Below are 22,021 nucleotides of genomic sequence, written 5' to 3'. Positions count from 1 at the left end.
ATTATCTGTCAATAAAACAGATCATGCAATACAAATCAGAATTTCTAATATTTTTCAGAAATGTAAGTTTTCAAACTTGGTCTAATTTTTCAGTCTTAGGTATTGTCTATACAAAAAAGTTGCACCTGTTGAAATCAAGATTATTTAAAATGTGTCAAGGTAAATCATTGTAAACATGTAATGTTGATATATTTAGCCAGTTTAACCCTTGCTTAATTTGCTTTATTTTGCATCTGTAATTTAAGCAATGGTTGAAGTGGTTTAAGTGTATGTACAGCAGGGGTTAAATTGATTTTTTGTATCAATTTACTTAAACTGGTGTAACTGTTAGGTATAGATAAAACCTTTAGTGAGATCTCCAAGGCAAAGCAAATTGGAAAAGAATATGTTAAGTAGTTTCTGAGAGAGTTGCAATAAAATCTTTGATCTAAAACATACTACAGACAAACTGAAAAACTTTGCATACAGTGAATTTCATACAAAGCATGTTTACAGTGCCTTGAAATATATTTCTTTTGTTTCCCTCAGATTTGTTGTTCTGTTTTGTATGCACTGCAGACTAGTACTTTAAAGGTTAACTGGACTTTAGTACCATAGGCTGGGTGAATGAAGTCTTTGTTTTATCACCTCTTGTGTCAACATAGACATTATATACCATGAAAAGTATGATGAAGTAATTATATGTATTACAGAAAGAGAAAATGATTCATTGTTAGATTGGAGATCCTCACCCTTATGTGGAATAAACACTAGCTAGTAATTAAGTGAAATACTGTATAGCATTTAGGAAACCTGAAGTCCACACTCTCTCTAGTCTCCATAGGGCAATCCTACTCCCATGTAAGTTTATATCAACACTGCTAAAAACTGGGTCTTAAACCATAAAGTTTTTAAGTGTAAGAGATGATGTGTCAGAAATCTACATTTTTTCAAGAAATATTCTTGATTAAATAGATCTCAATAAATCATTAAAATCCATGTCAAAAAGTCACAGCTCATAACTGTGATTAATTCCAAAAATCTACCAGATGTATCACAAGGTGTGACACCCTGTAAATTTTGAGATTAACGAAGCTGGGGAAGCAGTAGGTGTAGGTGATTATACTGCTGAAAGTGAGATAAGATCTGCTGAAACAGGAGGCCAAAAGCACTTTACTGACAAAGAAGGAACAAAGGGTATTAGTCAGAGCCCTCTGAAGTGAACAGAAATGCTCCTTCTGAAGTCAATGCTTTGAACTTTGGATCAAAGGAGAGCATCCAGGATGGGAAGAAAAGTCACTATTTGGAAGAGGGAGACATTGGAGCAAGGAACTGTAATCTAGGAGTTGCATTTCACCAGCTCACAGTAGCTTAGCAAGATGAGGGTTTTTTGTTTGTTTGTTTTTTGTTGTGGCTGCCAGCTTGTGCTCCAGCACCTAAACTTCTATTAAAAATTAATAAAGTGTCTGGCCCAGATGATTACAAAGATAATCTTTAAAATGTGAACCACTGCAGCGATGTCTCCCTGAGTTTGCAAACAGCTTGAAACAAAACTCTGTAAGGTATGAAAGGGAAGTTACCCTTCATAACTGGAGTTCAAGAGATGTGGTCCCTACCTGTATTCAACTATGGGTACATATGTGCTCCATGTGCCTGAGACCAGAGAATTCTAGCAAGTAGAATCCGTTGGTCCATGCCTGCCTGCACCATTGCTCTCCTCATACTCTGTGCTGAAGGTTTAAGGGGCGGTGCAGGCTGATGTCTCTCCAGTTTTTCCTCCTACCACAAATCAGAGAGGATCTGAAGCAGAGCGGGGAAGAGGGTGGGTAGTGGAATACAGATACAGCGCACACATCTTGAAGAACTCCAGTTACAAAAGGTAAGTAATTTCCTTTTTTACTTTGAGTGCTGATCACTATGGATATTCCACTGTGAGTGACTGACAACTTGACAAGCAAGTACTCATAGAGGAGGAGGGTGAAAGGATGTAGGTGGATTGCTGCTCACAGAACCACTTTTCCAAAGGATGCATCAGTAGAGGCTTGGACCAAGGCATAATGTCTTATGAATGTGTGAATGGAAGTCCACATTGCTGCCTTGAAAATATCAAGATACTTCTTGAAGTGATGCCACTGAAGCTGCCTGGCTCTCATTGAATGAGCCCATATCCCATGTGGGAGAGGAAGGTGTACCAGCTCTGATGATAAAGTAGGATACAGACAGAGGTAAACTTGGAGGTCCTTTGGGAGGAAACAGCTTGACCTAGGGCTTGTTCTGCTGTGGCATCAACCAGTGCATCAGTAACTTTCTGATCTGTTTTCTTCTCTGTAGGTAAAATGGCAAAGTTCATCTCATGTCAAGGAAATGAAGTCTCTTTTCTATGCTGGAGGCTTGGTGCTTCAGGAAGAACACGGGTAAGTGAATAATCTTGTTTATATGTAATTCTGAAACTAGGGGTTAATTAGTGAGACCTTATCTTTATGAAATATTGTGTAATGGGTGTCTGCCATTGGGGCTCCCACTTCACCTACGTGTCTGGCCCAGGTGGGAGAGGAAGGTGTGCCAGCTGATGATAAAGTAGGATACAGACAGAGGTAAACTTGGAAGGAAGGAAGACAACCTTCATAGACAGGTAAGACATCGAGCAAGTGGCCAGGTGTTAAAAAGGAGGCTTGGTAAGTGTTGAAAATACAAAATTAAGGTCCCATTGAGAGGTTGGTCTTCTAGCTGATGGAAAAGTTCTAATTAAGACTCTTAAGAATTCTGGAGGTGATTGAGTGAGTAAAGACTGTTCGTTGGAGGGCTGATTGCCTCCAGGTGAACCCGTATCAAGCTAAGGGAAAGATCCATCACTCTGAGGGGAAGGAGGCAATCCAAAGTATTGGGAATATCTATGGTCTCAGGAGACATATGGTGCTGCTGGGCCCAGGTAGAGAAATGCTTCCACATAGGACTGCTGGAGTCCTTCCTGCTATTAGTAAGAACAGCTTGTACAGTTTTGGAACAGAAGTGTTCTAGGTCCAACACCCATCCAAATCCCAGCTGAATAACTTTGGGACTGGGATGTCAGACTGTGACGGGATCCCCCTGGGGTGCCACTTGGAACTGGGGTACCACTGAGCCATCAGCCTAGGCTCCCTGTATACTGTACTGCTGTGACCAGCCTGCCAAGCCTCCTCCCAGACTCCAGCCTGCACTTTTACCAGCACACATACAGGTAGGGACACACCCAGCTGTGATCAGTTCTGCATGAGGATGCTTCAGCTAAGGAACTTCCCAGCTATTCAGGTACCACCCCCACATCCTGCGGTTTAAACCCAAAATTATACCGTCCCATGCTGCACAGAGAACTGTACAATGTAAGCTCATGAAATTCACCCCCTCCCTCAATGTGGAGAGGAAATATACAACAGCTTTTTGCCCCAAGTTATGACTCCCTCACACACTGGTTTTAGACAAAGCAAAAACAAATTTATTAACTACAAAAGGTAGCCTTTAAGTGATTATAAGGGATAGCAAACAGATTAAAGGAGATTACCTAGCAAATAAACAAACTAATCTTAATATACTAAAGAAATTGGATATGAATAGCAGATCCTCACCCTAAGTGATGATCCGAGCAGGCTGCAGATTCTTAAGGGGCAAGCTGCACCAATTTACAACTTGGAATCCCCAGGTGTTTCATTCACAGGCTAAAAATCCCTTTAGCCTGGGTCCAACACTTCCCCCCCGTTCAGTCTTTGTTCCTCAGGTGTTTCCAGGAGTCTTCTTGGGAAGGGAGGCCATGAAGAACCACAATGATGTCACTCCACTGCATTATGTAGCTTTTGCATATGGTGGGAACCCTTTCTTTCAAAGCTTTGTTTCCACGCCAGTCAATGGAAAAACACTGGTATCCCAAAATGGAGTCCAGCACCAGATGACCAGGTCACAAGGCCCTGTAGTGTCACAGCAGCCATAACTCAGAGGCTGTCTGTAATGTTCTCAGGAAGGCTCCCTGGTGGGAGATAAGCTTCTTCGAAGGCCTGTTGTTTTCTCCTAATGGCTCATTAACTTGAATGGCCCTTCCCAGCCAGCCATCTAGACTGAGTCTTTTGTCTAGTGGGCATTCCCCATGTGTAAACACATTTGTAACACAGATACATAGCCATATTACTAACTTCAGATACAAAAATGATACATGCATACAACTAGGATAATCATATTCAGTAAATCATAACCTTTTCAATGATATCTGGCATGACCTATCTTGCATAAAATACATCAGAATTATGCCATAATCATATCAATAATAGCTCTATGAAGAATATGGGATGCAGTGTCACACAGGACTTGCCATTCTCTCGAGTCTATAAGTCTGGAAAGGAATGAGTGCTAATGAGTGCCCAGGCTGACATATGCAGGACTACGTGGGCCATTTGCGCACTTTGAGATTGACTTGTGCTCTGTCCTGTCAAATCATCTGCAGTACTTGAGGAAGAAGTGGGATAGGAAGAAAGGCATAATTCAAATGGTTTGTGCAAAGGAATAGGAAAGCATCACCTTTGAGGATTTGTGTAGTTCTAAACTGCAGCACCTTCCCACCAGCTTCTAACCCAACCCCCAAGCTGTTCTCACCCTGCCCCCACACCACACAGGGAGAGAAACAATGGTGTGAAGGAGCTTGAATGGGGCCTGATCTGATAGGTGTGTTCAAAGGCATTGCAATGTCTAAGGGTATGTCTACACTACAAGATTAATCTGAATTTATATAATTTGAATTTTGGAAACAGACTGTATAAAGTCGAATGTATGCGGCCACACTAAGCACATTAATTCGGCGGTGTGCGTCCATGTACCGGGGCGAGTGTCGATTTCCAGAGCATTGCACTGTGGGTAGCTATCCCATAGCTATCCCATAGTTCCCGCAGTCTCCTCCGCCGATTGGAATTCTGGGTTGAGATCCCAATGCCTGATGGGGCCAAAAACATTGTCGCGGGTGGTTCTGGGTACATCCTCCCCCCTCTCCAGGGAAGCAACGGCAGACAACCGTTTTGCACCTTTTTCCTGGAGGCAAGCATGGAGCCCGCTCAGCTCAAGACAGCAGTCATGAACATTGTAAACACCTTGCGCGTTATCGTGCAGTTTATGCTGAACCAGAACTTGCAAAACCAGGTGGTGAGGAGTAGGCTACGGCAGCGCGGTGGCGAGAGTGATGAGGACATGGAATTCTATCAAACCGTGAGCCCCGGTGCTTTGGAGATCATGCTGTTAATGGGGCAGGTTATAGCCGTGGAACGCCGATTCTGGGTGCGGGAAACAAGCACAGATTGGTGGGACCACATAGTGTTGCAGGTGTGGGACAATTCCCAGTGGCTGCGAAACTTTCGCATGCGTAAGGGCACTTTCATGGAACTTTGTGACTTGCTTTCTCCTGCCCTGAAGCACCAGAATACCAAGATGAGAGCAGCCCTCACAGTTGAGAAGCGAGTGGCGATAGCCCTGTGGAAGCTTGCAATGCCAGACAGCTACCGGTCAGTCGAGAATCAATTTGGCATGGGCAAATCTACTGTGGGGTCTGCTGTGATGCAAGTAGCCAAAGCAATCACTGAGCTGCTGCTACGAAAGGTAGTGACTCTGGGAAATGTGCAGGTCATAGTGGATGGCTTTGCTGCAATGGGATTCCCTAACTGTGGTGGGGCGATAGATGGAACCCATATCCCTATCTTGGGACTGGAGCACCAGGGTACCCAGTACATAAACTGCAAGGGGTACTTTTCAATGGAGCTGCAAGCACTGGTGGATCACAAGGGACGTTTTACCAACATCAACGTGGGCTGGCCGGGAAGGGTTCATGACGCTCGCGTCTTCCAGGACAGTACTCTGTTTAAACGGCTGCAGCAAGGGACTTACTTCCCGGACCAGAAAATAACCATTGGGGATGTTGAAATGCCTATAGTTATCCTTGGGGACCCAGCCTACCCCTTAATGCCATGGCTCATGAAGCCGTACACAGGCAGCCTGGACAGGAGTCAGGAGCTGTTCAACTACAGGCTGAGCAAGTACAGAATGGCGGTAGAATGTACATTTGGACGTTTAAAAGGTCGCTGGTGCTCGTTACTGGCTCGCTCAGACCTCAGCCAAACCAATATCCCCATTGTTATTGCTGCTTGCTGTGTGCTCCACAATCTCTGTGAGAGTAAGGGGGAGACCTTTATGGCGGGGTGGGAGGCTGAGGCAAATTGCCTGGCTCCTGATTATGCGCAGCCAGACACCAAGGCGATTAGATCACACCAGGAAGCGCTGCGCATCCGAGAAGCTTTGAAAACCAGTTTCATGACTGGCCAGGCTACGGTGTAAAAGTTCTGTTTGTTGAAAATCCGCCCCCTTGATTGACTCATTCCCTGTAAGCAAACCACCCTCCCCCCTTAAATCATAGCTTGCTTTTAAAGGAAATAAAGTCACTATCGTTTAAAAATCATGTATTCTTTATTAATTGATTATAAACATAGGGAGAGAACCGATAAGGTAGCCCGGGTGGGGTTTGGGAGGAGGATAGGAGGGAAGTAAAAGTTCAATATAATGACAGCCTTTTGGTTGGGCTATCCACTGGGGTGGACTGGGAGGGTGCACGGAGCCTCCTCCCCTCGTGTTCTTACACGTCTGAGTGAGGAGGCTATGGAACATGGTGAGGGGGGAGAGAGAGGTTATACAGCGGCTGCAGCGGCACTCTGTTATCCTGCTGTCGTTCCTGAAGCTCCACCAGACGCCGGAGCATGTCCGTTTGATCACGCAGCAGCCCCAGCGTTGCAGCCTGCCACCTCTCATCTCGAGCGTCCCTCATGAACTCACGTTCACTGGCATCTTTCCTTAGATACCGTGTCCTTCCACTCATTCAAATGTGGTCTTCCATTTCGGGTGCATTCCATTATTTTCGAGAACATCTTGTCTCGCGTCCTCTTTCTCCATCGTCTTATCTGAGATAGCTTTCGGGACGGAGGAGGGAGGCTTGAAAAATTTGCAGCTGCCGGAGGGATGGAAAAAAGGAGAGAAGTTTTTAAAAAGATACATTTTACAGAACAATGCTTATATTCTTTCACGGTGAACAACACTATTCACATAGCACATGTGATTTCAATACAAGGTCGCATTTTCCATCTTAATATTCAGTGCCTGTGGCTTTCGTGTTAGAGATCACAGACTCAGGTCCGGGCAACAGAATTTGGCTTGCATGCGGCCATGGTAAGCCACTGTCTTTCGGCTTCTGCGCCCTCCTTTCCCACATACCAAGCAAAGCCCATTGACTGCTGCGGTTTTCCTGTTAACCTTCAGCAGCAGAAAACAAAGTGACCCCCCCGCCATCCAATTCTCTGGGATGATTGCTGTACCCCTCCCCCCACCGCGTGGCTGGTATTAGGGAAGATCCCTGCTAGCCAAAGGCAAAAAACTCAGCGCCAATTTCTCCCTCCCTCTCCCCCCCCCCCCCCCCGCCCATGCTTGGCTAACTGCAGGGAAGGATTTCTTTTCAGCCACAGGCAAACAGCCCAGTAGGAATGGCCACCTCTGTCCCCTTAATTAAATTCCCATATTTCAACGAGGTTACCATGAGTGATATCACTCTCCTGAGGATTACACAGCGAGATAAACAACTGATATTGCTTGAATGCCAGCAAACACCGGGACCATACGCTGCCAGGCTTTGTCATGCAATGATACCAGATTACTTGCTACTAGCATGGCGTGGTCAAGTGTCCTACCATGGAGGATGGAATAAGGTTGCACTGCCCAGAAACCTTCTGCAAAGGCTTTTGGAGTACCTCCAGGAGAGCTTCATGGAGATATCCCTGGAGGATTTCCACTTCATCCCCAGACACGCTAACAGACTTTTCCAGTAGCTGTTCTGGCCGCGAATGCATCCCAAGTCTTCAGGGCAAATTAATCATTAAAAAAATGCTTGCTTTTAAACCATGTCTTATATTTTAAAAGGTAAACTCACCCGAGGTCCCTTCCATGGGGTCATGGTCTTGGGTACTGGCTTGGGAGGCTTGGGAGGGTACTTCAGTCAGACTGAGAAAAAGATCCTGGCTGTTGGGGAGAACCTCCTCCTCCTCCTCCTCTTCCCCATCCGCAGAATCCTCAGGTGTGGCTGATGAGATTACCCCCGCCTCGGAATCCATGGTCAGAGGTGGGGTAGTGGTGGCGGCCCCCCCCCTAGAATTGCATGCAGCTCAGCGTAGAAGCAGCATGTCTGCGGCTCTGACCTGGAGCGACCGTTTGCCTCCTTTGTTTTCTGATAGGCTTGTCTGAGCTCCTTGACTTTCACGCGGCATTGATCTGAGTCCCTCTTGTGGCCTCTCTCCATCATGCCCTTGGAGATTTTTTCAAAAGTTTTGGCATTTCGTCTTTTCGAACGAAGTTTTGCTAGCACTGAATCCTCTCCCCATATAGCGATCAGATCCAGTACTTCCCGTATGGTCCATGCTGGTGCTCGTTTTCGATTATCGGCCTGCATGGTTACCTGTGCTGATGAGCTCTCTGTGGTCACCTGTGCTCTCCTGTGCTGGGCAAACAGGAAATGAAATTCAAATGTTCGCGGGGCTTTTCCTGTCTACCTGGCCAGTGCATCTGAGTTCAGATTGCTGTCCAGAGCGGTCACAATGGTTCACTGTGGGATAGCTCCTGGAGACCAATACCATCGAATTGTGGCCACACTAACCCTAATTCGAAATGACAATATCGATTTTGGCGCTACTCCGCTCGTCGGGGAGGAGTACAGAAATCGATTTTAAGAGCCCTTTATTTAGAAATAAATGGCTTCGTTGTGTGGACGGGTGCAAAGTTAATTCGATTTAACGCAGCTAAATTCGAATTAAACTCATAGTGTAAACCAGGCCTAAGTAATTCTGTGAATTCGGACCAAAGCGACTTTCCCCAGATCACACAGGAAAGGCTGTGGCAGAGCCTGGAATAGAATCCAGCTCTGACTCCAGTCCTATGCTTTCCTACAGAACCATCCTTCTTTAAACTCTATAATATGGAATTTTACTTTATTTATTAAGCACATTGTCAGTATTTGATAGATAAGTGATACAAATAATGATAGGATAAAGAAAACTCCAGTCTCATTCCATAGTAGTAGCATGATAGGAAAGCTCTGCTCAGAAGAACAATGGGCAAAAACCTTGTCTACACCAGTGGCTCTCAACCCTGTATCCCTGGGAGTATGCAGATGTCTTCCAAACGGTACATCAGTTCATCTAGATATTTGCCTAGTTTTACAATAGGTTACATAAAAAGCACCAGTGATGTCAGTACAAACTAAAATGTCATACAATGACTTGTTTATACTGCTCTATATACTATACACTGAAATGTAAGTAGAATATTTATATTCCAATTGATTTATTTTATAATTATATGGTATAAATGAGAAAGTCAGCAATTTTTCAGTAATAGTGTGCTGTGGCAGTTTTGTATTTTTATGTCTGATTTTGTAAGCAAGTAGTTTTTAAGTGAGGTGAAACTTGGGGGTACGCAAGACAAATCAGACTCCTGAAAGGGGTCCAGTAACCTGGAAAGGTTGAGAGCCGTTGTTCTACACTACAGAATTCTTGCAAAATATTCTCACTGTTACTAATTGTGATTCAACTGTAGTAGTGTTAGCAACACTGGGAGCTCTAGTATAAATGGCTCTCTGGCTCTGGCAGCCATTTCTAGCATTATATAAATTAATCCTACTCAGAGCAAATCTAGCCGGCACATTTTTGAACATGACTGCTGGAACCAGAGGACTGTCTCCTTCAAGAGCTTGTCTACCCATGAAACACTACAGTAGCACTGATGTAGCACATCAGCATAAACATTCTGTAGGGAGAGGGATAGCTCAGTGGTTTGAGCATTAGCCTGCTAAACCCAGGGTTGTGAGCTCAATACTTGAGGGGGCTATTTAGGGATCTGGGGCAAAAATCTGTCTGGGGATTGATCCTGCTTTAAGCAAGGGGTTGGACTAGATGATCTCTTGAGGTCCCTGATATGCTGATGGGAGGGATTCTCCTGAGGTAATCCAATTTTCTGAAAGGTGATAGTCATATCAACAGATAAATTCTTCCATTGACTTAGTGCTGTCTACACAGCAGGCTAGGTCACTTAACTACATCACTCAGGGATTGGATTTTTCACACCCCTGAACGAAGTAACTGGGTTGACCTAACTTTTTAGTGTAGACTGGGCCCGAGCTTCCCAACTTTGCTACCACCCATTTGGTTGAATGAGTGTTAGGAACAGTGGGATTCTTTGGTAAATATTTACTAGTAAAAAAAGGAACAGAAAAGAAAAAAAATCCCCCAAAACAAAAGTCTACATTGCATTCACAATTCTTCCCCTAGGGAGAGAATGAGAGAAAAAACTAACTATATGTGACAGATGTTAGACAAGTAGTTTTATGCACTGAGGGTAGTACAAGAACATGTGTAGAATAGAATGGAATAGACAAGGCTAAAGGGTCTGTTCTCTCCCATATCCTCTTACAGCCCGCCCCCCCCCCCCCAAAAATGCATAGGTCCTAACTTCTTTTTTTAAACAGTGTTTTGTTAGATGGCCATTCTTCTATAATGGCATCATTTACATTGTTCTATTTAAATCAATGCCTTATTGAGGGGAATGGAAGTTTAAAAGGAATAACTTAAAGGATAAATTGGCCAAAATCAACTGTTTTTTTAAAAGTGTATTAATTCCAGCTAAGTGTTTTTCTTATATTGCCATTGATTGAAGTTAGTATATAAATAGTATGAACAGCTTTCAAAATTAACAGCTCACTCTGGTGATAATTGTTAGGGAGTCATAGGTCATACTTTGCTACCACTGTTCTTTGTCTGGAGACAGTTTTCAGCAAAATGCTTTAACAGGATAACATTTTACCCTCTGGTGCCTTTGCAATAGTAAAATATGGAAACAATATGCTTAAAATAATAATTTTGTATGTATTGTTTATTTAAAATCAGTGGCTCACATAAAACAGAACTTTAAAACCACTGAAACTGGTATAAGCAAGTAACATCAAGGCCCATACTCTGCTGGTGTTTATTAAAATGTGATTAACCAAAATTAAGAAAATTGTATCATACCATATTCCCTAAAGAGGAACAGAAAAAGTTTTATAAAAAATACTGGAAAGCTTGTCTAGAAAAAGGAAAAAAATGTAGTTCTTCCTTATAAAAATATTAGCACTATATATTTTTTCACTTTGTTTATTGGTTTGTATTTTTCAAATGTAATTCGTGTTAGACATTTCTCTGCATATTTGCAGGGTAAACAATGTCTGGGTACATTAACATGCAGTACACATTAATAACAGTTATAAAATGAATAAAATTAATAATAGTTTTGTATTTTAACAAACTCCAAGAATTTTCATCTCATTAAGGCCCTGATGTGGGAAAGCATCCTTATTCATGTTAAGTACTTTTATGTATCTTCACTAACCGACAGTATTGGTGAAATCACCAGTGGTAGCAACAGTGACTGTTGTACTGCAGCCAACAATTAGGGATTTTTACCGCCAATATGCTTCTACCAGTGACAATTTACTGGTGGTGGTAATGTAGTTAGTCCTAAAAATCTGATCCAGCAAACACTTACAATTGTATGTAGTCCCACTGAAGCAAATATGTCAATGCCCAATAATAAGAAATTGATCCCTGCACATGAATGAATTCAGTTACAATCTTGGGTCCTATGTCTGGCAATAAGTCTTTCCAGGATCAAACTCCAAAATACTAAAAAATCCATATACTCAGTATAATCATATATTACCAACTCTTGCAATGTTATCTTGAGTCATGTGATATTTGACGTTTTTCTTAAACACCTAGCTCCTGGAGTCACGCAAAATCTCAGCGTTCATTAAAAAAAATGTCTAGTCCTCATGTCTGGGGAAAAAACCTGGAAAAGTCTCAAAAAGTAGAAGGCAAATAAAAAGAACCCAAGATTTATTATTTTTTAAAAAAATCTCATGATTTATGGGGGCCTGACTCACATTTTTAGAACACTTTGGGTTGGCAATACTATATGGTGGTTTCTCTGCTAGAGTAACATCAGGCTGATCTTTTCATGTTAATACTATCTTGCATGGTCCTGCAAGATGTTAGGTGCACTGAAAATGGATTGGTGCAGCATTAATATATTAGCCTTTACAAAAAACAAACAAACCTAACCACAATTGGCTTGCACTGATGGGCTCACTAATGTTGAATCATAGAAATGTAGGACTGTAAGGGACCTCGATAAGTCATCTAGTCCAATTCCCTGCACTGAGGCAGGACTAACTATTATCTAGAGACCATTCCTGACAGGTGTTAGCCTGACTTGTTCTTAAAAATCTCTAATGAGGGAGATTCCACAATCTCCCTAGGTAATTTGTTCCAGTGCTTAATTACTCTTACAGTTAGGGAGTTTTTCCTAATGTCTAACCTAAATTTTCCTTGCTCCAATTTAAGCCCATTGCTTCTTGTCCTGTCCTCAGTGGGTAAGGAAAACAATTTATCACCCTCCTCTTTATAACAAACAATTATATACTTGAAGACTGTTATGTTACCACTCAGGCTTCTCTTCTCCAGATTAAACAAACCCAGTTTTTTCAATCTTTCCTCTTAAATCATGTTTTCTATACCTTAAAACATTTTTGTTAGTCTCCTCTGGACTTTCTCCAATTTGTCCACATCTTTCCCAAAGTGTGCTGCCTAGAACTGGACACAGTACTCCAGTTGAGGCCTTATCAGCACTGACTAGAAATGGAAGTATTACATGTTGTGTGTTGCTGAAGAGCTCTATGGAAGCTTGAAAGCTTGTCTTTCACCAACAGAAGTTGGTCCAATAAAAGATATTGCCTCACCCACCTTGTCTCTCTAATTTAGTTTGTGATCCACTATAACTCCCAAATCTTTTTCAGAAGTACCCTTTCTTAGGCAGTCATTTCTCATCTTGTATTTGTGCAATTGAGATTATGCCTTTCTCAGTGTAGTACTTTGCATTTGTCCTTATTGAATTTCATCCCATTTATTTCATACCATTTCTCCAGTTTGTCAAGATCATTTTGAATTCTAATCACATCCTCCAAAGCACTTGCAACCCCTCCCAGCTTGGTATTGGCCACAGATTTTATAACTGTACTGTCTATGCCATTATCCAAATTATTTATGAAGCTATTGAATAGAACTGGACCCAGGACAAATCCCTTTGGGACCCCGCTCAATATGCCCTTCCAGCTTAACTGTGAACCACTGAAAACCAGTCTCTGAGTATGGTTTTCCAACCAGTTGTGCACCCACCTTATAGTAGATTTGTCTAGGCTATATTTCCCAAGTTTGCTTATGAGAAGGTCATGTGACACAGTATAAGACGCCTTACTAAAGTTGAGATATATCACATTACCCTGCCAAAGAAACAGGTAGATAAGGTTTTGTGGCTCCTGCATTTTTATCACCTTGTTAATTGTTAAAACACCTTTTGTAGTTGTCTCTAAACTACTGGACATTGGGAAGAGGAGATGTTCTGGAAGAAAAGACTGCATGGTCAGACCATTTGTGTGCTACAGCAATCCCTTGTGGCTAAAATGGTCCCAAGAGTGGTAATTGGCAGGTAACATTGTTTATATACTCTGCTCTAAACTATGCTGGAGATTAGGTAGGGGTCTGATCCAATTCCCATTCAAATCAGTGGAAGATTTTAATGAGAGTTGGGTCAGGCCTTGAGTACAGAAGAAGCCCAAGGATCAGGGGGATGGGAAACAGTTCCTTTGCCCTTCCCCTATCACTTTCAGTCAGCTGCATAAAAGAGGTTCTGGTCTTTATTCCAAGTCAGTTTCAGATGCAGTTTCCCCACCCCCAGGAGCCACTGCCAGACATGCTGCGTGCCACTGCCAGCCCGGAGTCACGTGAGGTAAGCCGCACCAGGCTGGAGCCCACACCCTGAACCCCTCCTGCACCACACTCCAATCCCCAGCCTTGAGCCCCCTAACCCCCTGTCTTGAGCCCCTTCCTGCACACCACACTCTCTCCCACACCCCAACCCCCAGCCCTACATTCTCATAGACTCATAGACTCATAGACTTTAAGGTCAGAAGGGACCATTATGATCATCTGGTCTGACCCCCTGCATGCTGCAGGCCGCAAGACCCTTCCCTGGACTCTACCGTTGAAGTCCCCAATCCTGTGTTTTAGTGACTTCAATTGGCTGAGACCCTCCTGCTAGTGATCCCTGCCCCATGCTGCGGAGGAAGGCGAAAAACCTCCAGAGGTTCAGCCAATCTACCCTGGAGGAAAATTCCTTCCCGACCCCAAATATGGCGATCAGTAATACCCCGAGCATATAGGCAAGAGTCTCTAGCCTGACCCTTGTTGGCCATTATGCTATTCATGTACCATTGCTTGGTTTTCCTTGGCTACTATGTTTTATCATTAAACCATTCCCTCCATAAACTTATCCAACTTAATCTTAAAACCAGACAGGTCCGTCGCCCCCACCGTTTCCCTCGGAAGGCCGTTCCAATATTTCACCCCTCTGACGGTCAGAAACCTTCGTCTAATTTCAAGCCTAAACTCCCCCCCGGCCAGTTTGTATCCATTCGTTCTCGTGTCCACATTAGTACTAAGCTGGAATAATTCCTCTCCCTCCCTTGTATTAACCCCTCTGATATATTTAAAGATAGCAATCATATCCCCCCTCAGCCTTCGCTTTGTCAGACTAAACAACCCAAGCTCCTCTAATCTCTTTTCATACGACAGGTTTTCCATTCCTCTGATCATCTTAGTCGCCCTTCTCTGCACCCGTTCCAGTTTGAGTTCATCTTTTTTAAACATTGGAGACCAGAACTGCACACAGTACTCCAAATGAGGTCTCACCAGCGCCTTATACAACGGAAGCAGGACCTCCCTATCTCTACTAGATATACCTCGCCTAATACATCCCAAGACCGCATTGGCTTTTTTCACCGCCACGTCACATTGTCGACTCATAGTCATCCTGCGGTCCACAAGGACCCCTAGGTCCTTCTCCTCTTCCGTTACTTCTAACCAATGCGTCCCCATCTTGTAACTAAAATTGTTATTATTCATCCCCAAGTGCATCACCTTACACTTTTCACTATTAAATTTCATCCTATTTCTGATACTCCAATTCACAAGCTCATTCAAGTCTCCCTGCAGAATATCCCTATCCTCCTCCGAGTTTGCAACTCCTCCCACCTTCGTATCATCCGCAAACTTTATCAGCCCACTCTTGCAATCGGTCCCGAGGTCAGTTATAAATAGATTAAATAAGATGGGTCCCAAAACCGAACCTTGAGGCACTCCACTAGTAACCTCCCTCCAACCCGACAATTCACCCTTTAATACGACCCGCTGCATTCTCCCCATTAACCAATTCCTTATCCACCTCTGGATTTTCATATTGATCCCCGTGTTTTTCATTTTAACCAATAATTCCTCATGGGGTACTGTATCAAACGCTTTACTGAAATCCAGGTATATTAGGTCCACCGCATTTCCCTTATCTAATAAGTCCATTACTTTCTCAAAGAAGGAGATCAGATTCATTTGGCACGATCTGCCCTTCGTAAAACCATGCTGTAATTTATCGCATTTGCCATTAACCTCAAGGTCCTCAACTAGTTTCTCTTTCAGAATCTTCTCCAGCACCTTGCACACTACTGATGTTAAACTAACAGGCCTATAGTTACCCGGGTCACTTTTTTTCCCTTTCTTGAAAATAGGAACCACATTGGCTATTCTCCAGTCTAACGGGACCACCCCCGAGTTTACAGATTCATTAAATATAGTCGCTAATGGGCCTGCTATTTCCCATGCCAATTCCTTCAATATTCTCGGATGAAGATCGTCCGGTCCACCCGACTTAGTCCCATTAAGGCGTTCTAGTTTTGTTTCTACCTCGGATGCGGTAATCCCCCATCCTGTATGCCCCTCTGTAACGGTGCTAGTATCCCTAATACCTTCATTGGCCTCATTAAACACCGATGCAAAATATTCATTGAGATATTGCGCCATGCCTAGATTATCTTTAATCTCCTCTCCGGCTATAGTCTTCAGCGGTCCCACTTCTTCTTTCTTTGCTTTCTTCCTATTTATATGGCTGTAAAACCTCTTACTATTGCTTTTAATTCCCCTCGCTAAGTCCAACTCTTCCCAGCCTTTGGCCTTTCTCACTCTATCTCTACATTCTCTGACTTCACTAAGGTAAGTTTCCTTACTAATCCCTCCCCTCTTCCACTCTTTGTACGCTTTCTGTTTTTTCCTAATCGCCCCTTTCAGTCAGTCGCTCATCCAGCTCGGTCTAAGTCTCTTGCTTAGTAATCTTTTTCCCTTTTTGGGGATACAGGCCTCTGACAGCTCTTGCATCTTTAACTTAAAGTAATCCCAGGCTTCTTCTGCCTTTAGGTCCCTTAATACGTTTGCCCAATCCACTTCCCTTACCAGTCCCCTTAATTTTTTAAAATTGGCCTTTTTAAAATTATAAACCCTAGTCTTTGACTTAATTCTGGTACTCCTTACATTTAGTTTAAACCGAATTAGCTCATGATCACTGGAGCCCAAGTTGTCCCCCACTACCACTTCCTCAACAAGGTCCTCACTACTTACCAGAATCAAATCTAAAATGGCCTCCCCCCTCGTCGGCTCAGCTACCACTTGATAAAGGAATTGATCAGCAAGCACATCTAGGAACATCTGAGCCCTATTATTGCTACTAGCGTTTGTTCCCCAATCTATATCCGGGAAGTTAAAGTCCCCCATAATTACACAGTTTCTATTAGTATTTACCTCCCTTAATACATTAAACAGTTCCTTATCCATATCCTGGGTCGATCCCGGCGGTCTATAGCACACCCCAAGCACTATCCCCGGAGAGGCTCTAGTAGTCCTTTTACCCAGCTTGAGTATTGCCCAGACGGACTCCGTGTTATCTATTCCATCCACTATTATTTCTTTACAGCTTATTTCACTATTGACATACAATGCCACCCCCCCACCTTTACCTTTATCCCGGTCTTTCCTAAACAGCGCATACCCCTCTATACCTGCGTTCCAGTCGTGACTGCCATTCCACCACGTTTCAGTTATTCCTACGATATCCGGTTTCAATTCTCGGACCAAGAGCTCCAATTCCTCCATTTTATTACCTAGGCTTCTCGCATTGGTGTACAAACACCCTAATGTATGTCATTTAGCCTGTCTCCCATTAGTAGCACTGTATGTTGCGGGCCTCTTTGTGTTCATCCCCCCTGTCCTTCCTATGTCCAATCTCATCTCCCCGGCTATGTCTCCTCTTATTACACTCAGCTTTTCAATACTGGAAACTGGCGTGGAGATTAACTGTGCATCTCCCAACCATCTCCCCAAACTTCCTAGTTTAAAGCTCTTTTAATAAGATGAGCCAGCCTCCCTCCCAGAAGTCTATTTCCTTCCCTACTCAGGTGAAGCCCATCCCGCGAGAACAGGTGTCTGTCCCCGAAAGCCTCCCAGTGGCCATACATCCCAAAGCCCTCCTTATAGCACCACTCCCTTAGCCAACTGTTTATCCTCACAATCCTATCAGCCCTTTGCTGCCCTTCCCTTGGAACAGGCAGAATCCCACTAAAGATAACCTGAGCCTCTATCTCCTTGAGAGTCTTCCCCAGCCTGGCATAATCTCCCTTGATTCTCTCTAACGAGAACCTAGCCGTGTCATTCGTTCCTACATGAAGGATTATCAAGGGGTTCTTACCTGCTCCTTTTAGGATCCTTTTCAACCGCAGGTCCACATCGCGTATCTTTGCACCCGGTAGACAGCACACCCTTCTGTTCTCCGGGTCCGCCCTGGTCACAGGCCTGTCCAATCTCCTCAGTAAAGAGTCTCCAATTACATACACCTGCCGTCGCCTGGCAACAGTGCGATCTAGTAATCTAGTCTCCGATCCCTCTAGTCCTGACCTGTGTCTGTTCCTATCTTCTCTTATGCTCCCCCTTATGCCTTCCTGTATCCTCTGGTGGCCCATAATTGGTGCTGTCTCCATCAACTCCTCCCCCCTCTCTCTCGGACTAGCAGCTCTTCTCTTCTTCCTCACCCTCCCACCTTCAGTCACCACCTGCTGCCCCTCTACCTCGTTATCCAAACACTCAAACCTATTCCTGAGTTCTATTCCCCCCTCACTGGCCCTCCTTTTCCTTGGCCTACTTCTCACAGTCGCATACTTCCACTTCCCTTGATCTCCCCCTTCCATTCCCCTCTCGCTGTCATCTACTACTGCCTCCTTCTGCACCCTAGAGCCTTCCCCTTCAGCCCCGCCTTGCCTATCCTCCATCAGCTGCTCAAACCCCCGCCTAAACTCCACCAGGGTCTCTACCTGCATCTCCAGTCCCTTAATCTTTTCCTCCAGTAACACTATAAGGCGACACTTCATACACACATACCTTTGTTCCAGGTCTCCTGCTAGGACTATATACATACCACAGCTCCCACATGTCGCCATCTGCATTCTGTCTGCTGCTGCTGCTTGGCTCATGGCTGCTGCTGTCTCTGCCCACAGCACCTGGGGAAACAGGGCACACACCACACCCCACCCTCCTGCCTCCCCCTTTACCTCCCCCTGCAAACTCCCTCTCAAACTCCCCTGTTAGCCGCCCTGTTTGCTGCCTCTGTGCCGCTGCCTGGCTGGGCGGCCGCTTTTATGGGCCCCCTACTCAGCTAAGCCCCGCCCCCTAATCAGGGCTCGGCGTCCCTCCCAGCACCCTGCCCCTGCAGGCCTCTACAAACACACAAGGACAACAAAGACAGACACAAACACAGATACCTTCTCCTCCAATGAGAACTCCCTCTCAAACTCCCCTGTTAGCCGCCCTGTTTGCTGCCGCTGTCATTCATGGCCCTGCATACAATTTCCCCACCCAGATGTGGCCCTTGGTCCAAAAAGTTTGCCCACCCCTTGCCTAACCAGTAAGGATGTCTGCATTGACAAGACAATACATGTACCATGACATAACATGCTATCCCCAAACAGGGAATGAGTATAGTCAGGCCTTCTGGTATCAACCAATTCTAAACACAGGTGCTTGCTACTTCCAACTCAATGCCTGGTCTACCTCATGCTCTCAACTGCAGCTTATTAGAACATTTTCATTGCTGTAACAGCTGAGCATCATGAAATAGCTGTAAAAACTATGCATTGGAACATTAAATTGTATTATATTCATAATAGCCCATCTCCAGTTCATACCTGAGCGTCTTATGGCAAATACAGGTGTGGTGAAAAAGGAAATACAGTATTTGAAAATTGCAAAGGCTACCTTATCATTAGTATGTGACAGGCAGATTGAATTGCTTGAGCTTGATTTTAGGTGCATTGCTTGCACTTTACACTGGCATAAAGGGACAGCAAAACCATCAGAGCCCCAAGGCTGCTGTAACCATGCTACTGATCAGATAGATCGTTGGCCACCTCCAAAATCCAGAAGAACACAAGATTTCTACTGCCACCTTTTTCCTCCATCCTTCTGAGTTCTGCCAAGGTCAGATCAGTCTCAGCTTAGAATTAGTAGCAAAATGTAGCTGGTTAATAAATTAATATGAGGGCATTTTCACAGAAAGCTGTTATCAAATTAGAGAGTTTTTCTTTCTTGTATTATCCAGGAGTAAGCTAAATAAGCAACTGCAGTGACCTCCTTTATGGCCTTGACAAATGCAGTCGTGCCCCCTAAAATCCATTATAAATGCTGCTGTAAAGGTCATCTTCCTAGCTTGTTGCTTTGACCATCTTAGCTCCTCCTTTCCTCTACATGAAACAGAAAATACTTATCTTCACTTCTAAGACCCTTCATGATCTAGCCCCACCCTAGATATCATCTCTTGTCCTGCTGTCCATGCATTATTGCCCCCACCTCGACTTTGCCAACAATGCCACCCTTTATTGCCCATTAGTCACGTTTTCCCAGAAGCATCTCTGTGCTTTCTCCTTTGCCACACCTTATGCATGAGAGGAGCTCCCCATACAAATCTGCAATGCCACTACATTATCGTCCTTCAAATCTACCCTTAAAACTCATCTCTGCCATGATGCCTACAAAAAACTCAACAATGGCAAGGCAATCAGTGTGCTGTTACTTCTGCTTATTACACTTACTAGAATAATCTCACTGTTACCTTGTATGCTCCCCCATCTGTTTGTTGTATCCACTTGTTATCCATTTTATACTGAGACTTTAAGCTGTTTGTACTTTTCTTCACTAGACTTTTTATTAGACTATAGATTTACACTATATTTTGTTTATCTCCATTACCAATTAACTCATACTTAAAACATCTGTGGAGGCTGGTGTGGTCACTCCCCATATGCTTGAACAGGGCTACAGGGTATGTGTACACTGCACAGTTACCCCACGCTCTTACCCAGGTTTTAGCCTTAATCCTCCCCCCCCCCCCCGTCATCCACACAGGAAAATCTCTGACCTAGGTTTAGAGTGGTGTTAAACTCAGGCTAGCTTATCTGGCTGGAGGTGATGGGTTAGTACCCAGGTTCCACTTTCACTTGGGCTGGAACTAGGGTGACCAGATGTTGCTATCTGGGCACCCTAGCTGGAACCCACCCACTTTGCAGTGAGGACACAGACTAAGGCCTGATCTACACTAGGATTTTACATTGGTATAGCTGTGTCTCTCTGGGGTGTGAAAAATCCCCACCCCCCAAGACACATAGCTATACTCAACTAATCCCTGGTGTAGACAGTGTTAGGTTGACAGAATTCTTCTGTTGACCTAGCTACTGTCTCTCAGGGACATGGATTATAGTGATACAGCTGAAGTGGTATGGCGGTGCCACTGTAGAAGTGCAACTGCAATGTGGTAACATTGTAAGTGTAGACATATCCTCAATCACTTGAATGCTGATAGTCCTACAGTGGTGTTTCCCCCAATTCCTTCCACAGGACGGACATGTTCTCCTCCAATTGACACAGTTGACTGGGAAAAAAATGTGAAAGCACCTCAGCATAAAGAACCATGGGACACACTCCCAAACATACATATACCAAGTACAAAAACAGTAAGAGATGCAATAATGTAGTTAGGCTTTGCAGCTGGGATGCTCAGACCCAGGGTAGGCTAACCCTGGTGCTCAGACCTGGGTTCCAATCTCCCAAATTAACTGTGCATTGTAGGCACAGACAATTGTTCATAAAATACTGTAGGAATCATTCTAGTGGAGAGAACAAACATTTACAGCCTAGTACAAATGTGTGGGGAGTGTCCACACAAGCCTTTAAAATGTGGTAAGTACCTCAAGGTAATGGCATTCTAACTCTGAGTAAGCAATACAGTATGGAAAGTGTAGACATAACCTTTGGGGAAGAGACAGTTTTTTGTTATGCATGTGTACAGTGCTTAGCACAATAGTGCCCTGATCCCTGACTGGGTCCTTAGACCCTACTGTAGTACAAATAATGAATAATAAATATTGTGCAGTGTTGTTGCCCTGTCAGTCCCAGGACAAGAGAGAGACGAGGTAGGTGAGGTTAAAACTTTTACTGGACCAACTTCTGTTGGTGGAAGGTACAAGCTTTCGAGCTATACAGAGCTTTTCTTCAGAACTGAGGAAGTACCTCAAAGAAGAGCTCTGTGTAGCTTGAAAGCTTGTCTTTCACCAACAGAAGTTGGTCCAATAAAAGATATTTCCTCACCCACTTTGTCTCTCTTATAATATACATGATTCTTATGGAGCTAACACTTACAGTGTGAAATATTGACCCCAGCGAATTCAGTGGGAGCTTTGCCAGTAACTTCATTGGGGCCAGGCTTTCACCTGCAGTCTTTATTCAGGCCCAACATTCAACTCATTGGTCTAACTCATTTAAGATTTCCATAAATTTGGACCCAGCATACTCACTTTTTCGTTATTATAGACATAATCTTTCCTTTTCCTGCTAATGATAAAACATGCAGAATCAATTCTGTGCTATCTTAGGCAATTAGAAAACTATTTCACTCAGTTATTCATTAAACATTCTTGACTGATCAATCACTAACC

The 22,021-nt window shown here is 43.9% G+C and overlaps 1 long non-coding RNA gene across 1 annotated transcript in view; it reads left to right on the top strand.

Annotated features, from left to right (window-relative positions):
* Positions 1 to 22,021, top strand: part of LOC128847739 (uncharacterized) — a 113,545-nt gene that overhangs the window by 6,491 nt on the left and 85,033 nt on the right. Inside the window, exon 2 of the long non-coding RNA XR_008446942.1 lies at positions 2,311 to 2,393. This is a non-coding gene — a long non-coding RNA (uncharacterized LOC128847739). The remainder of the gene's footprint in view (positions 1 to 2,310; positions 2,394 to 22,021) is intronic.

This window comes from Malaclemys terrapin, chromosome 1 (genome assembly GCF_027887155.1).
Source record: "Malaclemys terrapin pileata isolate rMalTer1 chromosome 1, rMalTer1.hap1, whole genome shotgun sequence".
Lineage (NCBI taxonomy): Eukaryota > Metazoa > Chordata > Testudines > Emydidae > Malaclemys > Malaclemys terrapin.
This window is presented reverse-complemented; position numbering and strand designations above follow the sequence as displayed.